This window comes from Giraffa tippelskirchi, chromosome 5 (genome assembly GCF_054371585.1).
Source record: "Giraffa tippelskirchi isolate mGirTip1 chromosome 5, T2T-mGirTip1v1.2.pri, whole genome shotgun sequence".
Lineage (NCBI taxonomy): Eukaryota > Metazoa > Chordata > Mammalia > Artiodactyla > Giraffidae > Giraffa > Giraffa tippelskirchi.
Genome location: NC_137279.1, coordinates 30,654,488 through 30,680,447, shown reverse-complemented (window position 1 = coordinate 30,680,447; position 25,960 = coordinate 30,654,488). Strand labels below are relative to the sequence as shown.

General features: G+C 47.1%; 1 long non-coding RNA gene across 1 annotated transcript; it reads left to right on the top strand.

Moving 5' to 3' along the window:
- Positions 1-569: 569 nt before the first annotated feature.
- LOC145504881 (uncharacterized) lies at positions 570-10,901 on the top strand. Its single transcript, XR_014052565.1, has 3 exons — positions 570-702; positions 6,307-7,166; positions 9,084-10,901. It is a non-coding gene; the product is annotated as an uncharacterized LOC145504881 (long non-coding RNA).
- Positions 10,902-25,960: the final 15,059 nt, after the last annotated feature.

Here is a 25,960-nt window from a genome sequence, read left to right as displayed (position 1 = left end):
AAAAGACCAGGTTTGGAGGGCTTCCAGATAGGAAGACACATGTGAAACACATCTACTTCAAGGGACCCCAACTCTGAGGACCCTCAGGACCCTCACAGACCTCGCCTCGTGTATCTCTTCATCTGGCTGTTCATCTGTATTCTTTACCATATCTTTGGGTTAACTGGTAAACATAAGTAAGTCTTTCTGGTTCTGAGTCACTCCCAAACCCAAGCAGGGGTCTTCGGAACTTACAATCTGTAGCTGATTGGTCAGAAGCTCGGTGACAACCTGGGCTTGTACTGTGAGGTGCTGGGGAGGAACCTCCACACATGGAATACCAGAAGTGTTCTACTTGAGAGTCAAGAAAGACTCAAAGGGAAGAAATCCATAGCGAGGAAGAACTGGGTTTTCCCTACATGGGAAAAGGAACAATGGACTGAGTTTTCTTTTTGCTTTAGCTTCCTTGACAAGCAGATGTCTACATTAGCTGCGGGAGACACAGGTATAAATATAACAAGCAGAGCCAAGCTCGTGTGACCTCACAATTTCAAAAGGGGCTGGGAATATGTAAAAGATAGATACAGAGTGGAGATGTGCACTTTGAAGCAGAACGAGGTGGAGCAAGGGTGGCAGAGGACGACACAGCTGCTGTGTATGTAGGATGTTCAGACGGGAGGGATGATGAGATGGCATTTGAACAGAGAACTCCAATACTTAAGGGTGAGCACATGCAGCTCTCCAGGAACAGAAGGGCTGTTCTGAGGACCAGAGAGGCTTCACTTTAAATTAATTCTGACTGTTGAATATGCTCATTGGGTTCATCTGTACTTTGTGGGTGATTTTCACCTGCTCCTAAATTCCCTGGAAGGTTGTGGCTTTTTATGAAGTCCGCTTTTTGTAGCAGTTCTGGTTAACTCTTTGAGAAAACCATCAAAGATCTGGGAAAAGGTCAAAGAGCATGAACAACAAATAGCAAAGGAGATGGTGTAGAGGGGTGGCTTTCAAGGGAAGATGTAGATATTTAAAGAGGAGGCAGTACAAGTGTTTCCGGCACACTATTTCCTCCCTTTTTTATTGGAGCATATTTACTGTACAATGTTGTATTAGTTTCTGCTGTACAACCACATGAATTAGCTTTGTGTGTATGTGTGTGTTTGCTCAGTCATGTCTGACTCTTTGTGACCCCATGGACTGTAGCCCACTAGACCCCTCTGTCCATGGAACTTTCCAGGTAAGAATACTGGAGTGGTTTGCCACTTCCCACTCCAGGGGAACCTCCCTGACCCAGGGATTGAACCCATGTCTCCTGCATCTCCTGCATTGGCAGGTGGATTCTTTACCAACAGCACCACCTAAGAAGCCCATGAATCAGCTATACAAATACATATATCCCTCTCCCTCTTGAGTCTTCCTCCCACCCTCCAATCCCATCCCTCTAGGTCATCACAGAGCACCGAGCTGAGCTCCCCGCAACACACTCTCTTTTTTAAAAAAATTTATATTAGCATTTGATTTAAAATGTGTTAGTTTCAGGTGTACAGCAAAGTGATTCAGTTATGCATACACATACATTCATTCTTTTCACATTATTTTCCCGTATAGATTATTACAGATTACTGAGTAGAGTTCCTACAGTAGGTCCTTGTTAGTTATCTATCTTATATACAGTAGTGTGTGTGTTAATCCCAAACTCATAATTGATCCTTCCCCCAGCACAGTGTTTCTCAGTGTCTTTGGTAACTGTGGGCTTGCTGAAATCTTCCTTTATATCAAGTCTTGCAGGTATTCACCAAACCTTGAGATTATTTTGGCAAAGGTTGTTGTTGTTCAGTCCCTCAGTCCTGTCCAACTCTTTGTATCCCCTTGGACTCCAGCATTCCAGGTTTCCCTGTTCTTCACCATCTCCCGGAGCTTGCTCAAACTCATGCCCATCGAGTCGGTGATGCCACCCAACCATCTCATCCTCTGTCATCCCCTTCTCCTCCTGCCTTCAACCTCTCCCAGCATCAGGGTCTTTTCCACTGAGTTGGTTGTCCACATCAGATGGCCAAATTATTGGAGCTTCAGCTTCAGTATCAGTCTTTGCAATGAATATTCAAGACTGATTTCTTTTAGGATTGACTGATTTGATCTCCTTGGCAAAGGTAACTCCTAGCAAACCTCAGACCAATAACTAGGAGAAGAAGTGGCTCTAAAAATATATGGCTCAGATGGAGTTTCATTCAATGAATGGGCCTCAGAGTCCTAGCTGGATATCAAAGGGAGTTTGAGGCTGAAGCTGCAATACTTTGGCCACCTGATGCAAGCAACCAACTCAGTGGAAAAGACCCTGATTCTGGGAGAGGGTGAAGGCAAGAGGAGAAGGGGACGACAGAGGATGAGATGGTTGGATGGCATCACTGACTCGATGGACATGAGTTTGAGCAAGCTCTGGGAATTGGTGATGGACAGGGAAGCCTGGCATACTGCAGTCGTGGGGTCACAGAGTCGGACATGACTGAGCAACTGAACTGAACTGAAGTTAATTTAGTGTAACCGGCCGTCTTGCAAAGTATGTTTAGTTCTACTGTTAGAGACAGAATGTTACACTGGATACAAAGTTGGTCTGATTCCGTTTAGCCAAGATCTAAGTTCCAACATTGAGTTTCCCTGGTGGCTCAGCGGTAAAGAATTCACCTGCCAGTGCAGGAGACGTGGATTTGATCCCTGGGTTGGGAAGATCTCCTGGAGAAGGAAATGGCAACCCACTCCAGTGTTCCTGCCTGGGAAATCCCATGGACAGAGGAGTCTGGAGGGCTAGAATCCAAGAGTCAGACATGACTTAGTGACTAAACAGCAACAACAAAGTTCCAGTGCTGTTTCCAAAAGTTGGATCCACATCCAATAATTTTGTTCTACAGTCACATTTCTAACAAGATGTTGTGTAATAAAGGGTTTGATTGGTCTTTGTCCCTGGTTCCCAAGTGGGAGATTAATCCTTGGAATTTTCCCAATAATTGAAGTGTCTGTTATTTACAACCCTCTAGGATCACACCCGAGTTTATGCTAAGAAATTAGATGGCTCAGGATAAGGGCTGGTCACAGGAAGTCCAACCATGAGATGAGAGGTTTGGGGCTTTGAGGGGAGTGACCCCAGAGGAGGGGAAGGAGGCTGGAGACTGAGTTATGTTATGTGGCCATTGATTCAATCAACCAGCCTATGCAATGAAACCCCCTTAAAATCCCTCAATATCAAAGCTTGATGGAGCTTCACTGATATGACAAAAGGGTTATACCCTCTTATTCTGTGGAGGCAACACACAGGAGCCCTGTGTTTTGAACCTTCTCAGACCTCACCCTCTGTGTCTCTTCATTTGGCTGTTTCTATGTGGGGATTCCCTAGTGGCTCAGATGGTAAAGAGTTTGCCTGCAATTCGGGAGACCAGGGTTTGATTCCTGGGTGGGGGAAGATCCCCTAGAGAAGGAAATGGCAACCCACTCCAGTGTTCTTGCCTGGGAAATCCTAGGATGGAGGAGCTTGGCAGGCTACAGTCCATGGGGTCACAAAGAATTGGACACAACTGAGCGACTTCACCTACAGTGTGGTCCTGGAGAAGACTCTTGAGAGTTCCTTGGATGACAAGGAGATCAAACCAATCAATATTAAAGGAAATCAACCCTGAATATTCATTGGAAGGACTGATGCTAAAGCTCCAATACTTTGGCCACCTGATGTGAAGAGCCGACTCATTGGAAAAGACCCTGATGCTGGGATAGATTAAAGGCAAATGAAGAGGATGACAGAGGATGAGATAATTAGATAGCATCACTGACACAATGGACATGAATCCAAGCAAGCTCTGGGAGACAGTGGATGACAGAGGAGTCTGGCATGCTGCAGTCCATTGGATTGCAAAGAGTCGGACATGACTGAGCAACTGAACAACAAGCAGCTATGGTAAAACTATTATCATAAGTGATTCAGAGTGATGAGTGAAAACCTACAGTCTGATGATGGGGAAATTCTTCCACTTTTTGAGTTCTGTGAGTCATCATGGTAAATTATCCAGCATGAGAGTCACTTTGTTGTTATTGTTTAGTCACTAAGTCATATCCTACTTATTTGCAACCCCATGGACTGTAGCCTTCCAGGCTCCTCTGTCTATGCAGTTCTCCAGGCAAGAATACTGAAGTGGGTAGCCTTCTCCAGGGAATCTTCCTGACCCAGGGACTGTACCCATGTCTCCTACGTTGGCAGGCAGATTCTTTATCGCCGAGCCACCAGGGAAGCCCATGAGAATCATGGGAACCCCTTAATCTATAGCCAGTCAGCCAGGAATGAGGGCAGCTTGGGGACCCCCAAAGTGCAGCTAGTCTGCAGTAGGGCTGGTCTGAAGTGGGGGCATTCTGATGGAGGCCTGAGCCCTGAACCTGTGGGGTCTGCACTAACTCTGGCTGGTTAGTGCCCAGCTAGGATGGAAACAGAACTGAGGTGACTTAGACATTCATGAGTGTCCCCAATGGGTGCCTGTCCCCACAGGATGTAGGTTCTGTGATTCATTGAACCAGATTAATCACAATGGCTGGATCGGCTCCAGAGCCTAGGAGGGAGAAATGATCCGGTGGTGGGTGCACAGATTAGGACAATTACTCCCAAATCAGAAGCAATTCATCTCATAATCACAAAGACGGAGACAGAGAAGGGCACTCAGGGCCAGCTGACGACTTTCAGGGTAAAAATGGTACACGTTTGTTGAGTGACATTCACTGGCCATGATGAGGGGAACAGACTTGGTTGAGGGAGGGGCTCCCAACCACATGAGGTCTAGGAAGCTTCCCTGAGGATGCGCTCACATCACTCTGGGGTCAGCGTTTCCGGCTCCTCACTCTGGATCATGGGGAGGCACATTGTTGAGGAGGCTAGCCGATCAACTGGTAGAGGTGTTTCTTTCCTTTTTTTCTTGTTTATTTGTTTTTATTGAACTTATGAGATGTTCCCTAGTGGCTCAGACAGTAAAGAATCTGCGTGCAACATAGGAGACCCAGGTTTGATTCCTGGGTTGGGAAGATCCTCTGAAGAAAGGAATGGCAACCCACTCCACTATTTTTGCTTGGGAAATCCCATGGACAGAGGAGCCTGGCGGGATATACAGTCCATGGGCTCACAAAGAGTGTACACGACTGAAGGACTAACACTTTCACTTTTGTGGTTGATTTACAATGGTGCTAATTCCTGTTGTATGATTTGGCTATGCGCACACACACACACACACACATTCTTTTTTTTAAATGAACATTCTTTTCTGTTATGATTTATCATAGGATCTTTTATTTTAATTGGAAGATAATTGCTTTACAATGATATTTCTTTCCTGGTCCCTCTTTCTTCCTTAAGTCTTGTCTTTTGAGTATTTCCTATGCTCTCCTTGTCTCCACATCCCCAGCAGGAGTGTGTGTGTCTCTGTGCATATGTGTGTGCGTGTGCATGTGTGTGCTGGCCTCACTGACACCAGGACAGCCTTGCCTCCCCTCATCCCTAAGATGCCACATACATCATGTCCACCCAGGACACACAGGGGATGTCTGCTCCCATGGCACTTTTTGGAACATCAATTCCAAATGCCTAAGGGTGTGAAGTGGTTCTCAGTGATGAGTGAAAGCCATCCTTCTGATGTCTGGGAAATTTCTTCCACGTCCAAGAAGACTTTGCCTCATCTTTTCAATTGTGTCGGTGAAGGGGGCTGATAGTCAGCAGCAACCCTACAAGGGGTGGGGGCCCTCGCTCAGGTAGAGCCTCCCCACAGTCAGGTGTTAAGATGACGCTGCAAGGTTTTACATTCTCCTGGATCTAATGAGTGACAGGCCCCAGCACTTTATCAGGAGTTCTGCAGCCTCCAGAGCCATCCATCCATGACAGAGATCAACAGAACATCGACATCTTGCTGTTTGCCCACAGAGAATGTTTTATCAACTTCCCAGCATCCAGTCGCAATGGCAATATCCACTTTTATTCACTTGTCCCAGTCAAAAGGTACTTCCTGAGTCTACCACACATAAACACCATAATTTGGATGCATTTATTATGATATACAGCAATCCCTTTATTATATTCTTTATTTAGTTCTCTGAGCAGGGGTCAAATCTGTGACCTCTACAGAGGAAGTACAGAGTCTTAAAACTGCTAGACCCCCAGGGAAGTCCTTTTATGCCCTATCTTACAATAACAACTATAGACTATATTTTTATATATCTCTATGTAGGAACACACACACAAATAATGGGCCCATGTTGGTAGTTCTGTGCATGTCTGTCAGATAATGCATTGCTGTTTTTTTTTCTTTTCAGGACTATCTCCTGCAACAGTTCAGCCATTTTTCAGGTGGTGCAGAAGGGATAATCCACAGAAAATGTCACTTATGGGACATCTGAGCAAGCCTGTGAAGGATGTCCCTGACCCTCTGGACAAACAAGCAGAAGTGGACGGTGGTCCCCCAGAGAGCACCCTGCTGTGGTCAGCCGATTCCCAGGAGATGCTGATGATACAGAAGCTCTTAGAAACGGAGGCCCCAGGGTTCAAGGTGACCAGGCGAAGATCCATGCTTCAGACTGAAGAAGTTTGAGTCCAAGCTCCACTCTAAGAAGCTCCTCACCAAGGGGACAGTCTGATGGAGGAGCAGACAGTGGATGCAGAGAGCCTTTCAACCAATAAACTGGGTGCAGGTCTTGAAGGAAACGGAACGTAGATCACAAGAGACCAGGAGGGTGTGGCCATGGAGGACTCTCAGAGGACCCGGCATTTAGGCCAGAACAAAGAGGGCACAGCCAGGTAGAGAAGGGAGGGTATGACGCGGGGGTCCTGGGCAGAGAGAACAACAGGGGTAAGCCCCTGGTCTGGAAAGCAGCCTGATGTGTTCAAGATGGCACAGGGGGTTGGATTGTGTCCCCCCAATTCACATCCACCGATAATCTCAGAATGTGACCTGATTTGGAAACAGTAGTCAGTTAAAAAGATTAGTCACTCAGTCATGTCCAACTCTTTGCGACCCCATGGACTGTAGCCCGCCAAGATCATTTATCCATGGAATTCTCCAGGCAAGAATACTGGAGTGGGTAGCCATGCCTTTCTCCAGGGGCTCTTCCTAACCTATTGATCAAATCTGGGTCTCCTGTACTGCAGGCAGATTCTTTACCATATGAGCTACCAGGTAAGCCAGATAGCTAGTTACGATGGTGCTATATCTGAGTCAGGAACAGGGGGAGGCTAACTCCAGCGGTTGGGGTCCTTGGAAGAAGAGGAGGGGCACACAGACAGGAGGGGCCGGGTAGATATGAGACAGAGAGTAGAGGGAGGAGGCCGTAGGTCAAGGACTGCCTGAAGCCCCCTGCAGCTGGAAGAGGCAGAAAAAAAACCCTCCCCTGAATCTTCAGAGCGAGGCTGGTCCTGCCCACTATTTGATTTCAGACTTCTGACCTCCAAACTGGGAGAGAATGAACGTCAGCTGTTGAAGCACCTGCTACCTGCCCCCCCCCCCCCAGTTTGTGGTGATTGGTTACCAAAGCCCCCAGGGAACTGATTCAGATAGAAATAAAATATGGTGACTGAGCCATGCTGAGTAAGGGAAGAGTAGCAAGAATAAGGCCTAGAGACTTGGGTCCACATGGGCAGGCCTTGGATTTAGTCTAGGGAGTGATGGAAGGCCATTTAAGAGTGGAGGTTAGGGGTGAGGTGACAAGACTGTGCATTGCTGTGCAGAGGGAGCCTCACTCTGTGCTAAGGGGAGCATGTAGCCGAGGGACAGGGCCTGCATGGACATGATGAGGGGGATGGGGGACGAAGTTAGACCTGAACTCTATATTGGAGGTTGCTGTCAGGAGTCCCCAAGGCCACCCTCTGGTCCAGTGATTTACTGGAAGGACTCACAAAATTCACTAAAATCTATTATCCTCAAAGTTACAGTTCATTACAATGAAAGAATGGATACAGATTAGAACCAGCTTAGGGCAGAGGCTCAGAGGCAGATCTGGGAGGACCAGACACGAGCTCCCCATCATCTTCTCCCAGTGGAGCCACTTGGACAGCCTTCCCTTCTCCCAACAAAGATGTGTGACAACACGCAGAGTCCTGCTGACTAGGGAGGCTCACCTGAGCCTTGCTGTCCAGGCGATGCAGGCATGGAGTGCCCAGGTGCATGAGCCTGCTTCCCCTTCAGAGGCCAAGCTGCACTGACCTGGAGGTCATTATGCCAAGTGAGATAAGGCAGACAGAGAAAGACAAATACTGCTGGATCTCACTTATGTGTAGAATCTAAACAAGTTTGAACTCACAGAAGCAGAGAGTAGGGCGGTGGTTACTGGGGGTGGGAGTGTGGAGTGTGATGGAGGGATGCTGGTCAAAGATTACAACTGAAAGTGAAAGTCACTCAGTCATGTCTGACCCTTTGCGACCCCATGGACTGTACAGTCCATGGAATTCTCCAGGCCAGAATACCGGAATGGGTAGCCTTTCCCTTTTCCGAAGGATCTTCCCAACCCAGGGATCGAACCCAAGTCTCCCACATTACAGGCAGATTCTTTACCAGCTAAGCCACAAAGGAAGCCCAAGAATACCGGAGTAGGTAGCCTATCCCTTCTCCAGTGGATCTTTCTGACCCAGGAATCAAACCAGGGTCTCCTGCATTGCAGGCGGATTCTTTACCAGCTGTGCCACCAGAGAAGCCCAAGATTATAAGCCTTCAGTATAAAATAGACAAGTTTTGAGGACCAAATGGACACCTTGGTGACTACAATTAATAGTACCACATTGCCTACTTGAAATTTGCTAAGAGAGCAGATTTTAAGTGACGTCACCACACACACAAAAGGTCATTGTGTGAGGAGGCAGATGGGTCAGTTCCCTTGACCGTGGTGGTCGTCTCACAATATATACATATATCATGTTGCACACCTTAAATCAATACAATTTTATTTGTCAAGTATATTTCAACAAAGCTGGGAAAAAAGTGTTTAGTCTCTGAGTTGTGTCCAACTCTTTGTAACCCCATGGACTGTAGCCCACCAAGCTTCTCTGTCCATGGGATTTCCCAGGCAAGAATACTGGAGTGGGTTACCATTTCCTTTTCCAGGGCATCTTCCCAACCCACCAACCCAGAGATGGAACCCATGTCTCCTGCATTGGCAGGCAGATTCTTTACCACTGAGCCACCAGGGACGCCTTGGGAAAAAAATAAGTGAAAGTAAAAGAAGTCCAAGTCTTAGGGTGAGGGAAGAAACAAGTGGATGCTAATAGATTTGCTGACAGAGAGTGAAATTTGCAGCTGCAACTTGCTCCCAACACATCCTCAGGACCTCTCTGAGCTTCTGAACCATCTCGAGGGTCCAAGAACCCAGCTGTGGAATTAGAGGGGCCCTGTGGTACCTGACTGGGAAGAGGAGTGTCCACCTGCCTCACCATCTTTCATGCAACACGGATGTCGTTGGCTGTAACAGACGCAGAGAACTGCCCTGAGTTCTCTAAGCCCCAAGAGCCAGGGATACAGCTCAGCTTTCCATGCCACTGTCAGTTGGTGTGACAGCCTCCTGCTGCTCCCACCCCAACCACAGACCAGCCTCTCCCTCCATCTCTCCTGCTCCATCCTGTTGCCCACCCTGGTACTCGGTTGTCCCAGTCACCCGCTGGTGCTGGTAAGTGACCAGGGATGCAATCACAGAAGCCTCTGCAGCACCACCCAGGGGGCTGGGCTTAGGGAAGAGACAGAGGCAGCCAGAGTCCCCAAACCCAAAGCAGAGGTCCAGCCCAGCCTGAGCCTTTTGGAGGACGACGAGGTAGAACTAGGCGGGTGCATCCGAGGCACACAGAATGAGCTTCAGACCCCAGGCTCCCCCGCCCAAGCGCTTGCCTCAGAAGCCCCATCTCCCGGGAACAAACTGATTATGCCACAGGCACCCGAGAAGGGAAGTGAACCAGGATTCATTTGTGGCTGCTACACCCCCGTTATTGGATTTTTCTCACTCGCTGCTGTGTTTCTTTTGATCGATGAGTGTGAATGGATCTTTGTGGGAAGATGAAGGAGAAAGGTCCTGAGGTGGCTGGGTGGCAGAGGTGGCGTTCCTGGTTTGTTGAAGGATGCAAAGTCCTTCCTTATTCAAAATGACGGGCCAGCCGATCCCAGGCCCGGCCAGACCAGGTTGGGAAGCAAAATCTTTCACTAGAAGGTCCTATCCACTTGGCCAGGAAGGAGGCACTGGGGGCAAGACAGCCCTTCACTCATGCCGTCATAGGTACCTGGCCTCATCAGTGTGATGTGGGGGACGCTCTGGAGTCAGTCCTTCCCCATGTGTAAGCTCTAATGTCCCTTAACCTGCTCATGTCTGTGACAGGAGGACCACTGAGTCCGTCCATCACACTGAGGCTGTCGCTGAAGAGACATAGGGACGAGACTGGATGTGGGCCCAGGGGAGGGGGTAGAAAGGCCGGGTGGGGGGGACCCGCAAACTCCACTTCCAAGCCCAGCATGGCAGCATCACCAGAGTTTTTCATTTTCTTTTTCATATCGAGCTGAAACTCACAGAACATAAAATGAGCCATTTTTAAAGTGTACAAACTCAATGGTGCTTAGCACGTTCGCGATGCTGTGCAGCCACCAATTGTGTCAAGTTCCAAAGTGTTTACATTACCCAGAGGGAACCCTGTACCAATAAACCCGCACAACCTCCTATTCGCCCTGTGCTCTCTCTCACGTCATGGGGCCAGAGGGTTGGCCCTTCTCTCTGCATTGTCTTAGGTGGCAGGCAGTTGGGAAAACACTGGACTGAGTGGACTCTTGGTGGAGGATAAGCCCCAGCTCTAACCACTGCCCAGCACTGCTTCCAGCATCCCAGCACCGCTCATCTTTGAGAACTTGGAGGTTATGGCATGTCCAGGAGGGCAGGATGCAGAGTGTGTGAGTTTGATGGTTCCTCCCCTCCTCCTGCACACCCTGGGAAGCGAGATGTAAATACCCTCTCTCTAGACCCATCAGACATCCCCGCCAAAATGCAAATGTGTTTGCGATTCCTGCCGGTTAGAGCTTTTCTGAAATATTATCCTCTGCATCTCCAGCACCCCATCCCCCCCATCTCTTGTTTTGCCAGGGCTGAGCCTCTTTAGGGACTCAGAGCAATTTGTTGCCATAACAACCCCCTCTCCCACTCCAGAACGTTTAAATACCAGCCTTCTTCAGCCTGGCTCTTCTCGGGGGACTCTGCAAACTGACTTCTGCGAGGGAGAAGGGGTGGCAGGTCCTTGTCCTCTTATTCTCAGGATGTCAAGGGCCCAACAAGGTCCTCGGGGAAGGGTCAGCCTCGAGCTCCCAACATGGAGAACCACTCGAAGGAATCAATCAGCTGCTCTCCCTGCTAGAGTCTAAAGTTTCTGGGTCTTTCCATAGTCAGATTGGCATGGCTCCATCCTAAAGAAAGGACAGAAATTATGGAAGAATGGGAAAGTCATCCCACACTCCTTTCCCTTTGGGAGAACCAAGATCCCAAGGGAGAGTGACATAGTGTGTTGACCCATCCAGGGCCCCCATTTTTTGCCATCTCTTCACACCTCCAGTGTAGACCCTCCAGGAATGGTCCCAGACCTGACCCACTTCCAAATCAGTAGGCAGGCAAATCCCAAGGACCCAAAGGTTGGGCTTAATGAGGAAAGGATCATAACTCCTCATGTTTGCAGCATGGCCAAACTCATGGAAGAGACTTGGAAGGGAATGCCCACTGGAGTCTGAGAAAACCCACAAATGCCAACATGTAAAGCATCAGAGCGGGGTTTCCCAGGTTGCTCAGTGAAAAAGAATCCACCTGCCAGTGCAGGAGACTTAGGTTCAATCCCTGGGTCGGGAAGATCCCCTGAAGGAGGGCATGGCTACCTACTCCAGCTTTCTTGCCGGGGCAATCCCATGGACAGAGAGGAGCCTGGTGGGCTACAGTCCATGGGGTCACAAAAAATTCAGACATGACTTAGAGACTAAAACAACGACAACACATCAGAGAGCCAGGCAATGGGGATTCCCTTTGAGAATCACATGAACAAGGTGGTTAAGTCTGAAAAACCACTCATGAGACCTCTCTGTGTTCTCCCAGCTTCTACTATATACACATCTTCCCTTCCCTCCATCAATAAAGCCCAGATGATATATTGATGCCAGGAAATCCTGTCACCCAAGCTGGGGTCTTATTTATAAGTCAACCCTGACTTTTACACGGAGGTTGTTAAATGCCAACAGCTTTGATTTTACATTTAAATCAGGCTCAGAGCTTTCCAAGCTGAGAAGAGAAAACCTTTGTCTGAGGACGTGCCTCTGCAAACTGCTTCCTTCAGGAACTCGGTCTTAAATCAGAACTGCCACTTATAAATTATAAATTCTGTCTCTGGCCTCTCATGTTCAGCTGTGTAACCTTGTTATGTTAACGTAAAAATTAAACACGAGATGAATCAGCTAAATTGGATTCACTTATGGGGATCAAATGGTGGCAGCCCAGCTGATGGGAAATGGCCCTCCTGGAGCCATGGCGGGGGGGGGCCGTGCGAAGTGGCTTCTTCCTCGGGTCTTGATAGGAAGACTTGAAGATAGACAGGAAAAGGGGCCTGAGAAACACAGACCCAGTGTCAAAGGTCAATGCAGTTTCCCATGGTCTTGTTACACATTTCTGATGTTTGAGGGAGGAGCTGATAAATTAGCACACAGTGAGAAGGAGATTGGCTCAGGGGAGGAGCAGAAGGAGACCTGACAGCAGCCGTGGCCCCTCTACCTTTGCTCTGGACCACTTCAGAGCATCTTTTCATATTCGATCTTCTCCAGTCCTTCCCAGAGCACACAGGCAGGCGGGTGGACCAGGTTGTGCACACCCAGTTCTGTGAACTGATGTGTAGAGGCTTCAGGGACCACCAGACCCTCCATAAACACAAACTGCATCAAACCTGAAAGAACTGCAATCACCACCAGGACATGGAAGCAATCTAAGTGTCCATTGACAGATGAATGGATAAAGAAGATATATAGATACACTGGAATACTACTCAGCCAGAAAAAAGAATGAAATAATGCCATTTGTAAGAACATGGATGGACTTAGAGATTATCATATGAAGTGAAGTAAGCCAGACAAAGAAAAATATCATATCACTTATATGCTAATCTAGAAAAATGCAAATAAATTTATTTACAAAACAGGAACAGACTCATAGACACAGAAAACAAACTTATGGTTACCAAAGAAGAATGAAGGAGGGGGGATAAATTATGAGCACAGGATTAACACATGCACACTACTATATATAAAAAAGATAAGCAAGGTACTACTTGACAGATAAAATATAAAAATACATAAAATATAAAAGGCAGAGGAACAAGATATCAAACTGCCAACATTCACTGGATCATGGAGAAAGCAAGAGAATTCCAGAAAAACATCTATTTCTCCTTCATTGATTATGCTAAAGCCTTTGACTGTGTGGATCACAACAAATTGTGGAACATTCTTAAAGAGATGGGAATACCAGACCACCTTACTTGCCTCCTGAGAAACCTGTAAGCAGGTCAAGAAGCAACAGTTAGAACCAGACATGGAACAACAGACGGGTTCAAAATTAGGAAAGCAGTATGAAAAGGCTATATATTGTATATATATCCTGTTTATTTAATTTACTTGCAGAGTTCAGTTCAGTTCAGTTGCTCAGTCATGTCTGACTCTGTGACCTCATGGACTGCAACATAGCAGGCTTTTCTGTCCATCACCAACTCCCAGAGCTTGCTCAAACTCATGTCCATCAACTCAGGGATGCCATCCAACCGTCTCATCCTCTGTGTTCCCCTTCTCCTCCTGCCTTCAATTTTCCCAGCATCAGGGTCTTTTCCTGATGCTGGTCTTTTCCAGTTCTTCACATCAGGTGGCCTAAGTATTGGAGTTTCAGCTTCAGCATCAGTCCTTCCAATGATGTACATGCAGAGTACATCATGTGAAATTCGAGCTGGATGAATCATAAGCTGGAATCAAGATTTCCAGGAGAAATATCAATAACCTCAGATACACAGATGACACCACCCTTATGGCAGAAAGCAAAGAAGAACTAAAGAGCCTCTTCATGAAAGTGCAAGAGGAGTGAAAAAGTTGGTTTGAAACTCCACACTCAAAAAACTAAAATCATGGCATCCAGTCCCATCACTCCATGGCAAATAGAAGGGAAAAAGTGGAAACAGTAATATATTTTATTTTCTTGAGCTCCCAGATCTTTGTGGATGGTGACTGTGGCCATGAAATTAAAAGATGGTTGGTCCTTGGAAGGAAAGCTATGACAAACTTAGTGAATTAAAAAGCAGAGGCATCACTCTGCGACAAAGGGCCGCATAGTCAAAGCTATGGTTTTTCCAGCAGTCATGTATGGATGTGAGAGTTGGACCATGAAGAAGGCTGAGCACAAAAGAATTGATTCTTTCAAATGGTGGTACTGGAGAAGACTCTCGAGAGTCCCTTGGACTGCAAGGAGATCAAACCAGTCAATACTAAGGGAAATCAACCCTGACCATTCATTGGAAGGACTGAGGCTCCAATACTTTGGCCACCTGATGCAAAGAGCCAACTCTTTGGAAAAGATCCTGATGCTGGGAAAGATTGAAGGCAGGAGGAAAAGGGGGCAGCAGAGGATGAGATGGTTAGACATAGCATCACCGACTCAATGGACATGAATTTGAGCAAATTCTGGGAGATAGTGGGGGACAGAGGAGCCTAGCATGCTACAGTCCATGGGGTGGCAAAGAGTTGGACATGACTTAGCTACTGATAAACAACCCTATATAGCACAGGAAACTTTAATCTGTATCTTGTAATAACCTATGAAAATGAAAAAGTGAAAGTCGCTCAGTTGTGTCTGACTTTTGGCGACCCCATGGACTATCCAGTCCATGGAATTCTCCAGGCCAGAATACTGGAGTGGGTAGCCTCTTCGGTGGCTTCAGGATCTTCCCAACCCAAGGATCAAACCCTGGTCTCTACATTATAGACGATTCTTTACCAACTGAGCCATCAGGGAAGGCCCTGATTATTATAGGTAATATCCTATAATGGAAAAGAATATGAAAAAAATGTATATGTATAACTGAATTACTTTGTTGTCCACCTGAAACTAACACAATATTGTAAATCCACTCTACTTCAATAAAAAATAAATGAATCAATAAAAAGAATTACAATCCCCTTGTTCATTACTAGTCTAGACAAGGCATGGCACACGTCCCCAACACTGTTCCCATTCTGTGTGGTGTGTGCTCTGAGCCCCACCTACGGCTCCTTCCCTGAGCAGACGTCACCCTCGAAATGCTGTCCCGGATACACTCCCCATCCTGAAGCCCCCTGGACTCAGCCTGGGATTCAGTAAGATGCCATCCACCACCAAGTCCTTCTGGACTAGACAAGATATCCTTTGTGCTCAGAGAGGCACTGCGCTGTGGCCCCTCGCAGCATTTAGCACCATGTTTAAATCGTCTGTCTGCCTGTGTTTCCTCCACTGGATCCCAAGCTACCAAGGACCTAGGTGGCCCTGCCCTCCAGTGGGTTATTCCAAGCTGTCAGACCACAGAAACTCTATGGACAATCACTGACAAAGCCCTGAATGAATGGATCTGGGCGGTACTGGCCAGCATGGATGTAAGTGTTGGTTCACAGTGATGGACTCCCAGATCAGGCTGGGACATGGTCACAACAGCTGGATACCAGCATCTCTCTTTCCTTCCAGGGCAGCCTTCTCCCTAGGAAAGAAGCAACAATTTCTATCCTGCTGTGCTTTGTCCTACAGCGATACAGGTGCAAACACGGGCCCTGTGGTTTTCTGGAGGAGGTGGCATCTGTGCTGACTCTAGGATGGTCCAGCTGATCAGAGGTTGAGTCCACTGGGCCGCTGGAGCTGAGCCTGCTGCTGGACATCTCTGCTGGAGTCTGTAGGTCAGCTGCTGAGACCAGACTGCCATCCAGACCTGCTAGGTTCAGGGCGTGGGAGGGGCTGAGCAGAGGGAGCATGAGGTGGGAGGCAGCTCCTGAGGCAGATTTGGGAGCAGAAGCCACAGACTGGCTAACACAGGAGCTCTCAGCACATCATGGGTGGCAGAACGGAGTCACGTCTCAGGCATGTGTGGGCCACAGACACCTCCAGAGGTGCCATTGGCTCTCCACGCCCATGGCCAGAGAACATCTCCTGAGAGTGGGAGGGGCACACGACCCAGAGGTGGTGGGTGAAGGGCAGCAGCACCTCTGCCATCAGCAAGTGTGGGTACTTCCCATGGTCTCTGGGGAGCTGCCTTCTTGGGACTCTGTCCCCTCTGGTAGAAAGGGACTCTCCTGTTTGGCTGATTAAGGATGGCCACCATGCCTGGCTACACATCTCGAGGTGAGCTGGCTCTAGTTCCTGCTCCTGGGTCTGGGCTAGCCCTCGTGTCCCCTTCACCAGCCAGACACAGCACAAGGGATGTTCTGCCTTCCAAGGCAGGGCTGTAAAACAGCTGCCTGGGCCATGTGGAGACTCACTCTGGGACTCTGATTTGGAGGAAAGTTAGCCACCCTAAAATCAAGCCACCTGCCCTGACCTGCCATGCAGTGAGGAGCACCAGCCACATGGAGAGTATAGTGGCCTTGGAGAGGGAACATGGGGCAGACTCCTGGGGTCCTGGCCATGGACTGATGCACCCCAGTGACTCCCCAGTGACCAGAGAAAAGCCCCAGTGGAGCCTTTCCCAAATGTCTGACCAACAAAATTATGAGCAAACTAGCCTGGTTGTTTAGAGCTTCTAGCTTCAACTGGTTTGTTAACCAGCAAATGACAACCAGAAGGGAGCCCGGACTCCAAGTGCCAAGGGAGCTCAAGAGAATTAAACTGAAAACCCCAGATGCCAAGATAAACAACACAATCTGGGTCACCTCCTCCTTCTATTCTTTTTTCTCATAAGTGTCATGCTTCCGGAGAGTATCACAAGAAAGTTCAGAGTAACAATATCAGGAACCAGCTTTTTTCCTTTGACATTTTATTGTGATATGAAATTGCAACAGAGCTTTAATGGGGGTACTTGGTTCCTGGTGGTGGTGTGCCTTGTGGCTTTCCTTAGCATTTCCTAATCATTGGTGTGCCAATGATTAAATTGCTTCTTTACTAAACTGAGTCATGCTATAGATCTGAGACATGTCCATATCCTGGGCCGAGGATCTCATTAATGAGTCTCATGCTGTGAATCCCAGAACTCGCCCAAATCAGACTTGATTGGTGCTTGTCTGTTTGGTGCTTGTCCAGGGTGGCCTTCCTCTGCCCCTTGGCAAGTATGGACCTTCTTTTGTCATAGTCTCTAGAACCCAAAAGATGCATTATCTACTCAGTCACATGCTACCTCCAGGCACTGATTTCTCAGTCCACCTCTGGACTGAGAATAGATAATGATTTCTCGGTCACATGCCACCTCTTGGGAACCACTGGTAGGCTTTATTCTAGAGCAGGCTTGTCCAAGAGAAGGAAGTCTTGACTGCCATTTTCAGTCCAAGTAAAGATAATCTCACGTCATCACACACTTCGGCAGTTCCTGCCAGTATGCCACTCATCTCACAGTGGAATGGAGGCACATTTGCTCTTGCCTGGATGGTGAGTTGGGCAGCATGCCCTCTGAGGTTTGGCTTTCTGCTCATCCTTGTGATTTTGTCTTTGTCATCAATTTTAATGGCATCTTCTCATAACATTGTCTCTCCCAGCTCACACTGAGCTCAGAGTTGCCCCTAGCAGAGAAAAAACATGATGCTCCCTGGTCTGATGTTCCCCACTTGTCTGATTGCTGCCCCCACCTCATGACTTAGAAACAAATCCTCTTGGGTTCAGCCTCTGGGACCAATATCCATGAGCAATCGCCTGCATATAGAGTGTTGGAGTGTTTGTCTAGCCAGGATCTATACAGCATCCCCAGCATAGGACCCACTGAGCTTAGCTCTGGGTTCAGTGGTAAAACAAGAGACAAGATCCTTCTCTCATGTGCCAAATTCTAGGAGAACAGATGGAAAACAAGTATATCAATCCATAAGCAAGATAGATGCACTTAGTGAGAAGTGCTGGAAAGGAATAAAGCAGATGTGAAGAAGGTGCCTGGAGGTGGGGAAGATGATTGAATTGGGAGGTCAGGGAGGTTTCCTAAGGAGACATGGGATGCCAAGCCCTGAAAGAGAAAAGGAGGCAACCATGCAGAAATCCACACCCACACAGAGGGAAGACAAGCGCAAAGGTTATGAGGCAAGAATGAACATGGGTGTTTGAGAAACAGCAGAATTTCAGTGTGGCTGGGAGAGAGGAGATGCCCATCTGAGGCTCAGCTCAACTGCTCAGCTCAACCACTTTCCCAACCTCCATATTCAAAGAGCTAACTCCTCCTAGCCCCAACCCCAGGCCTCTCCATCACCCTACCCTTTGTATTGGTCCATTTAGGCTGCTATAACAGATACTGGAGACTAGGTGGCTTTGGTGTAAACAACAGACATTTATCTCTCACAGCTCTGGAGGCTGCAAGTTTGAGATAAATTAAACCAGTAAATCCAATATCTGATGAGGCCCAGCTTCCAAGTTCACAGATGACAGTCTTCTCCTGTGTCCTCACATGGTGGAAAAGACAAGGGAGCTTTCTAGGGTCTCTTTCATAAGGGCACTAATCACATCCATGAGGATTCCACCCTCATGACCTAATCACCTCCAAAAGGTGTCACTTCCCAACACCATCACAACATCATGTGCTGTGCTTAGTTGCTCAATTGTTTCCAACTCTTTGCAACCCCATAGACAATAGCCCACCAGGCCCCTCTGTTCATGGGGATTCTCCAGGCAAGAATATTGGAGTGGATTGTAATGTCCTCCCGCAGGTGATCTGCCCAACCCAGGGGTTGAACCCAGGTCTCCCACATTGCAGGTAGATTCTTTACCATCTGACCCACTACAGAAGCCCAAGAATACTGGAGTGGGTAGCTTATCCCTTCTCCAGGGGATCTTCCCAACCCAGGAATCAAACAGGGGTCTCCTGCATTGCAGGCAGATTCTTTACCAGCTGAGCTACCAGGGAAACCCTCACAACATCATGTGTTAGTCGTTCAGTTGTGTCTGACTGTTTGCAACCCCATGGACTGTAGCCTGGCAGGCTTCTCTGTCCATGAAATTCTCCAGGCAAGAATACTGGAGTGGGTTGCCATTTCCTGCTCCAAAAACATCATCTTAAAATTTAAAATATGAAGTTTGGGAGAACACAGATATTCAGTCCCGGTGCCCTCTTCTAGATTCTTAATAACTATGGTCAATTTCCAAGTTATCTTGACTATGCGTTGATCTGTTCATTGTCTATTTCCCTCTGCACTTTTCACTATCATATTCCCCGGCCTCTACAATTCTCAGTGCATAGAAGGTGCTCAAGAAATAATAGTCAGACGAAGAGTTCAGCATAGTCATCAGTGCGTGTGTGCATGCTCAGTCGCTTCAGTCGTGTCCAACTCTTTCAGACCCTATGGACTGTAGCCCACCAGGCTCCTCTGTCCATGGGAATCTCTAGGCAAGAATACTGCAGTGGGTAGCCATGCCCTCCTCCAGGGGATCTTCCCAACCCAAGGATCGAACCTACACCTCCTGTGTCTCCTGCATTGGCAGGTGGGTTCTTTATTGCTTAGCCACATGGGAAGCCCTATAATTATCAATAGCTATCAGAAAAGCAGATGTAGACATCCTTGAATGGATCTGTTACATCTGAAGAGAATTTAAGCATGTTATGTTTATGGTTTAGAGGATGAGAACCTACCATGTACACACAGAGGCAAACATGAGTAACAGTTACAACAAGCGTAGCCACACCACCTGTTGGGTCCTTCTTGTTCTCCAGGTTTGACTGAGAAGTGACTCTTCTCTGGAGTTACACAGCTACCAAGAAATGGTGATATGACTTTGAAGTAGGGCTGATGGAACCCAAGGCTGATATCTTAACCACCTGCTCAGCTCAGATTCATATCAACATGAACTCGTGTTCTGATGGATGGGTTGACCTTTCTCTTAAGTTACACTAGTACCATGTCTATAACCACATTTTGGAACTTGAACCTTAAAGAGTTTTCATGGTTAAATCTCCCTGGCTGGTTTGCATGGCTCTGAGGAGGCAGTTCAGTGTGGTAGTTAGCAATGTATTTCTTCCTCCCAGAGCCAGCCGGTCTGAGCTCTCCTGCATCAGAGCCTGGCTACTTTGGACAAGTGATTGAATTTCTCTGTGCTTGGTTTCTCCATCTGTAAAATGGGAGTAATAAGAGCCTCGACCTTATAGATCTGTTGAGAGGGTTTAAAGTATTCACCTGTAAAAAGTCATGCTTTGGATTAGGAGAAAATCACATGAGAGCTTTGTTCTCACCCTTAAAAGCAAGAATAAAGCCATAACCTTTCTTGAGTTCATGAAAGAGTTGAGGTACCAAGACATCCAGGTGAGCTGAATTGCAAAGAGTGACAAGCCTCTCCAAGGAGAAATGGGACCAAGGGAGTGTTTTTATCTTGGCAGCATACTGAAGGACAAAATGGGTACTCTATAAGTGAGTGGGAGGAACATATCTAAAATTTGAATAAATTCTTAAAACTGAGTACAGGCTAGCATGACAGTGTAGAATCCCTGGGAGTCCAGACTCAGGGGTTGCTCAGATGTACTCACAAGCTCTTTTCCATGGTTTTCCACTAGAGAAGTCACAAAAAACATCTGAGTCAGGGTGAGAAACCAGGAGAACACCTCCCCTTGGCGATACCCAGGCAGCTACTTCACTTCCATGAGGCAAAGCCCTGATCTTCCAGGGGACTCGCAGAAAGCCTCCACCCCATCCCAGGCAACAGCCAACCAGTGCAGAAAGTAGAAGAGAAGCAAAAACCATCCATCCACTGGGGAGAGACAGGAGAGGCTCTGGACTGGATACAGGATCCTGAATTGATCTAAAGTAGAAGTCTGATATCTCTGGAGGAAATATAGCAGACACCCCACAGATATAAGGCAGAGGATATCCAGGACCTAGGGCTTCCCTGGTGGCTCAGACAGTAAAGAATCTGCCTGCAGTGCAGGAGAACCATGTTTGATCCCTGGGTCGGGAAGGTCCCCTGGAGAAGGGAATGGCTACCCATTCCAGCATTCTTGCCTGGAGAATCCCATGGACAGAGGAGCCTGGCAGGTTACCGTCCATGGGGTCACAAAGATTTGGACATGACTGAGCGACTAACACTTTTTCATGGGAATCCTTGCCCCAGGCTCACAATGCCTGCCCAAGACTGAGCTGGAGCTGGAGGAGAAGAAACTCCCCAAGCCACACCATTGTCTTGCACAGGTAACAAGCAACAGAAGTGCATCATGGGGGAGGATCCAGAGCAGAGGAAGGGACGCCCCCTCTGTAATACAGACAGGCAGGAACTGCTGGAGATGGGAGGGAGCACAAGTTAAGAGTAGCCTGAGATGGAGGAGTTTGGAGTCTCTGTCACTGAAGGAAACCCTAAAAACAACCCAGCTCAACTACTGACAAAGCTGCCTCAACCCCTCATGCTAATGACCTGACAGAAAAAATCCTACTTCTAGAAACAAAATAATATCCATTTCAGTCTCCACTGTTCCTCTACACAGTGTTCTGACATTGAACTTAAAAATTATGAGACACACAGAAAAGGAACAAGAGAACACTCCATTGTCAAGAGATGAATGAGTCAGCAGAACCAGACCCACAGATGACCTGTACTTTGGGGATGGTCAGACGGGGCCTTAAAAATAACTATAGTTAATAATATATTAAAAGATTATTATCTCACTCCAATGGAGAGACTCATTGGAAAAGACTCTGATGCTGGGTAAGGTTGAGGGCAGAAGGAGAAGGGGGCGACAGAGGATGAGATGCTTGGTTGGCATCACTGACTCAATGGACCTGAGTTTGATGAAACTCTGGGAGATGGTGAAGGACAGGGAAACCTGGCCTGCTGCAGTCCACGGGGTCACAAAGAGTTGGACATGTCTCAGAAAATGAACAACAACAACAGTGGAAAGATAGACAACATGCATGAACAGATGGAGAATTTCAGCAGAGAGATGGAGACTATGAGATGCAAATGGAAATGCTGGAAATATGTCTGCCATGATCTGAGAAATGAAAAGTCATTGACATAAAGAACTTAGGAGGGTGCCTGGCTTGTGGTAAGTGCTCAGCCTTTGTAACCGGTTATTCTGGAGAGTACAGAAAGCGTCTTTTACCTCCTCCCTTGTGGGCTCAGCATTCAGTGCAGGACTGGGCCCCCAGGAAGACCAGAGCCAGAAATGTGAAGATGAACCTAACAGGAGCAGTATTACCAGTTTATTCCATTCACACAAATTTGCATACATAAAAATCTTGTTAATTGCTATTAATAATACTGTTAGATTTTCATCATAGATGAGGTGCTGTTCTAAACTTTTCACATGGGGTAACTTGCTAAACCTTTGCAGTCTCCTAATAAAGTATGTATAATTGTTTTCACTTAGCAGGTGGACACACTGAGGCAAGGGCACATGTGTGACACTGATGGCAGGCAGCCTGCCTTGGGACCCACTTCCTCAGCCCTTTCAAGCTGACAGTGCTTGTTTCCTGCCAGAACAATGCTTAAATTTCACCATTGATCCTATCATCTCTTATTGGCCAGTGGACTCGTAGTTCTGATGAATCATGCAATGGCATCAACAGTGACAACAGCTTTTGAGTACTCTCTAGGGTAGAGCTACCTACCACGCTAAGTATTTTATGCACATGAACTCATTTAATCCTCCCACCCATGCTACAAGGGAGGGTCTCTCATCATTCCCTCCTAATGATGACGAAGCTGAGGCACAGAGAGGTCAAATGACTTGTCCACAGTCACACGGTTTTCAGTGTGGGGCCAGTACCCTGGCTCTTCACCCTTGTACTAAAATGCCTTTGCAAAAGGCTAGGAAGTTCTAGAGAGCCAGCAAACACTGCACCCCTATAAGGAAAAAATGTCTGAGAGCAGAGCCACGACAAAGAGAAACCCATCTGAGCAGGGCCAGTGTTCTGATGCCATCACCATGCTTTGAAGCCAGCACTGCCAGGTCTTACAAGTCCTGTGACTCAATGCACTGACTTGTTTTTCCTCCTTAAGACATTTTGAGTTAGCCTTTTGCCCCCGTGTGAGAACCCAGGTCCCTCTCAGAAGGGCTGTGGTCTGGAGGAGGATGTGACAGTGACTGGTCCTCAGAGGCCAGTCTGTCTGGAGGCAGAGTCTGTCTGGACAGCCGGCAGGGGCTTTACAGTTGTCACATGACACATAGTCCCATGAGGGAAGCATCTGTGCTTCTTGTAAAATCCCTTTTCACCCCACAGAGAACCTGCACCAACCCTACAAAGAACCCTCAAAAACTGCCTGCCCCTCTTTCCATTTCAGCATCACCAACAGCATCATCACCTTAAACTGAGTGTCTAAAGGAGGAGCGTTTCTGTCTTTTCCAGCCAGATGGCCCTTGGAGGTGGTGCGGTGGGGGGTGGTAGTGGTTGTGGACTAGATTGTCTTTTTGATTCCCTCTGATAATTCTGACCCCAAATCCCTTTTATCCCCAAATCTCATAAGCTCTGTCTGTTCCACCTGACTGCTTCAGTGAACAGTTCACTTTGGACTAGGACTTGTGCTTCTTAGAACATGTAATGAATTTTCCCAACCCAATTTCAAGTCCAACTCAATTTCCTAACTCTCTCCTGTGACATCCATCTGGGTGAGTCATTTAGCCTCTTGGTTTTGGGTCTCCGTTTTAAAAGAGAGAAGTGAATGATCCCCCAAACTTCACAGGAGGATTGGGAGAATTAATTAATGTTTGTAAAGGATTCTGCCATCCTGGGGTGTCTTTGATATGGAGGATGAAAGTGTGTGAGTGATGGAGCTGAGCACTAGATTCAAGAGGTGAAAAGAGGAAACAATTCTGTTTGTTAGCTTTAGTGCTCATCCACGTGGTTCTGACATTTAACAAAGTTCTTTTAAGTTTTTCCAAGTTGAATGCTTGCATGTCAATGTCGTTCCTTTGATGAAGTCATCCAAAATTAAAAATTTTTAAAAAGAACAACTTTTGTACAAACCCAAAATTTCGGGTAGGAGTCTGTTGCTTGTCAACCAGAGACCTAACTGTTACCGACCGATGCAGGCATGGCTAGACAAGGTAGGAACCCACCTGCCTCCCCCTGCAGGCCCACCCCCAGCCTAGGAGTACACTTTCTATTCTAAGGAAAAAAGAATGCCATGTTTATTAATTTTTTTCTAGCAGAAGAGACTATGTCTGTTGTGGGTTAAATGGGGTCCTGCCCTTCCCACCCATTAATGTGGTAAAGCCCCAGGACCTCACAATGTGACCGAATTTGGAGACAGAATCCTTACAGAGTTGGTCAAGTTCAAATTAGATCATGTAGTTGAGCTGTGATCCAATTGGACTGGTGTCCCTGTAGAAAGAGGAGGTCAGGACACAGACACACACCAAGGGAACACCATGTGAGGACATGGGGAGGAGGACTATGTCTACATACCAGGGAAAAAGAGGCCTCAAGAGGAACCGGGCCTACCCACACTTTGGCCTAGAACTCCCAGCCTCTGTGATTGTGGGAAAATAAAATTCTGCTGTTTAAGCCGCCCATCTGTTATAGCAAACTAATACAGAGTCCTAGCCCACTCATGGGCTTGGCTAATTTCTCTGTGACCAGTGACTCAGAAAGGAATGTCAGGGGGGCAGTTGCAAGTGTGAGGCTGAGAATAATGTCACAGAGTGCTCCGAGCATCCAACCTCTGTGCCCTTTAGACGCTTTGGGGAGGGAATTTGGGGTCAGAACTGACATGGAGGGTCATTTCATGCAGAAAGGCCTAATGTTTTCCTCCCAATAATTTCATTTGATTTTTTGTTTCAAATCTCTACATTCTGGCTTATTAGGGGAACTTATCCAAACTGTCTTCTCTGTGTTTCTCTTGACGAGGTACCTGAGAAAGCGCCTCTCATATCTCTTCTACCTTCTGGAGAAGGCAGATGGACACATGATTCTCCTACACCCCCACCCTCATCAGAAATCAGCAATCTTTAGTAATATTTTGTAGCAGATGAAATAAGGCCACAAATTCTTTGTCACACCTTCTAACAAGACTTGGAATCTATTTCATGAAGAATGGACTTGTTGCCCAGGGAAAGGGAGTTGGGGAGGGATGGGTTGGGAGTTTGAGATTAGCAGGTTAAGTTTTATATATAGAATGGATAAACAACAGGTCCTAGTGTATTGCACAGGGAACTATATGTAATATCCTGTGATTAAGCATAATGGAAAAGAATACGAATATATATGTATATGTATATAGCTGAATCATTTTGCTTCATAGCACAAATTAACAAAACATTGTAAATCAACTATACTTCATTAAAATAATAGTTTTTTAACTGTTGATAAATATCCAAAAAATAAAATAAACTTTTAATTTTGAAATACAAAAAGGAGTTGGAGTCTATTTCTTCCCCCTTGAATCTGGATTAGGGGGCCCATGCCTGGGGTGGGGTGCTTATGCTTTGCTTTATCCAATAGAGCATGGTGGAAAGAATAGGCATGCATTTAGGAGCTGCATTAGCCAGAGTTCTAGAAAGAAACAGAACCAACCAGAAACAGGTATGTAGGTAGACTGGCACAAAGAGATGTATGATGAGGAATTGGCTTACATGTCTTGTAGAGGCTGAGACGTCCCATGCTCTGTCGTCCAAAAGCTGGAGACCCAAAAAAGCCAAGGTGTGTTTCCAGTCCATATTCAAAGCCTGAGAACCAGAGAGCTGACAGTTAAGTCCAGTCCATGGTGTCTGAAGACCGGAGGGTCAGGAGAACCAGCAGGGCAAGTTGTGGTCTGAGCCTGGAGACCTGGGGAGCAGAAGCCTGGAGATGGAGATGTCCCAATTCAAGGACCAGAGACC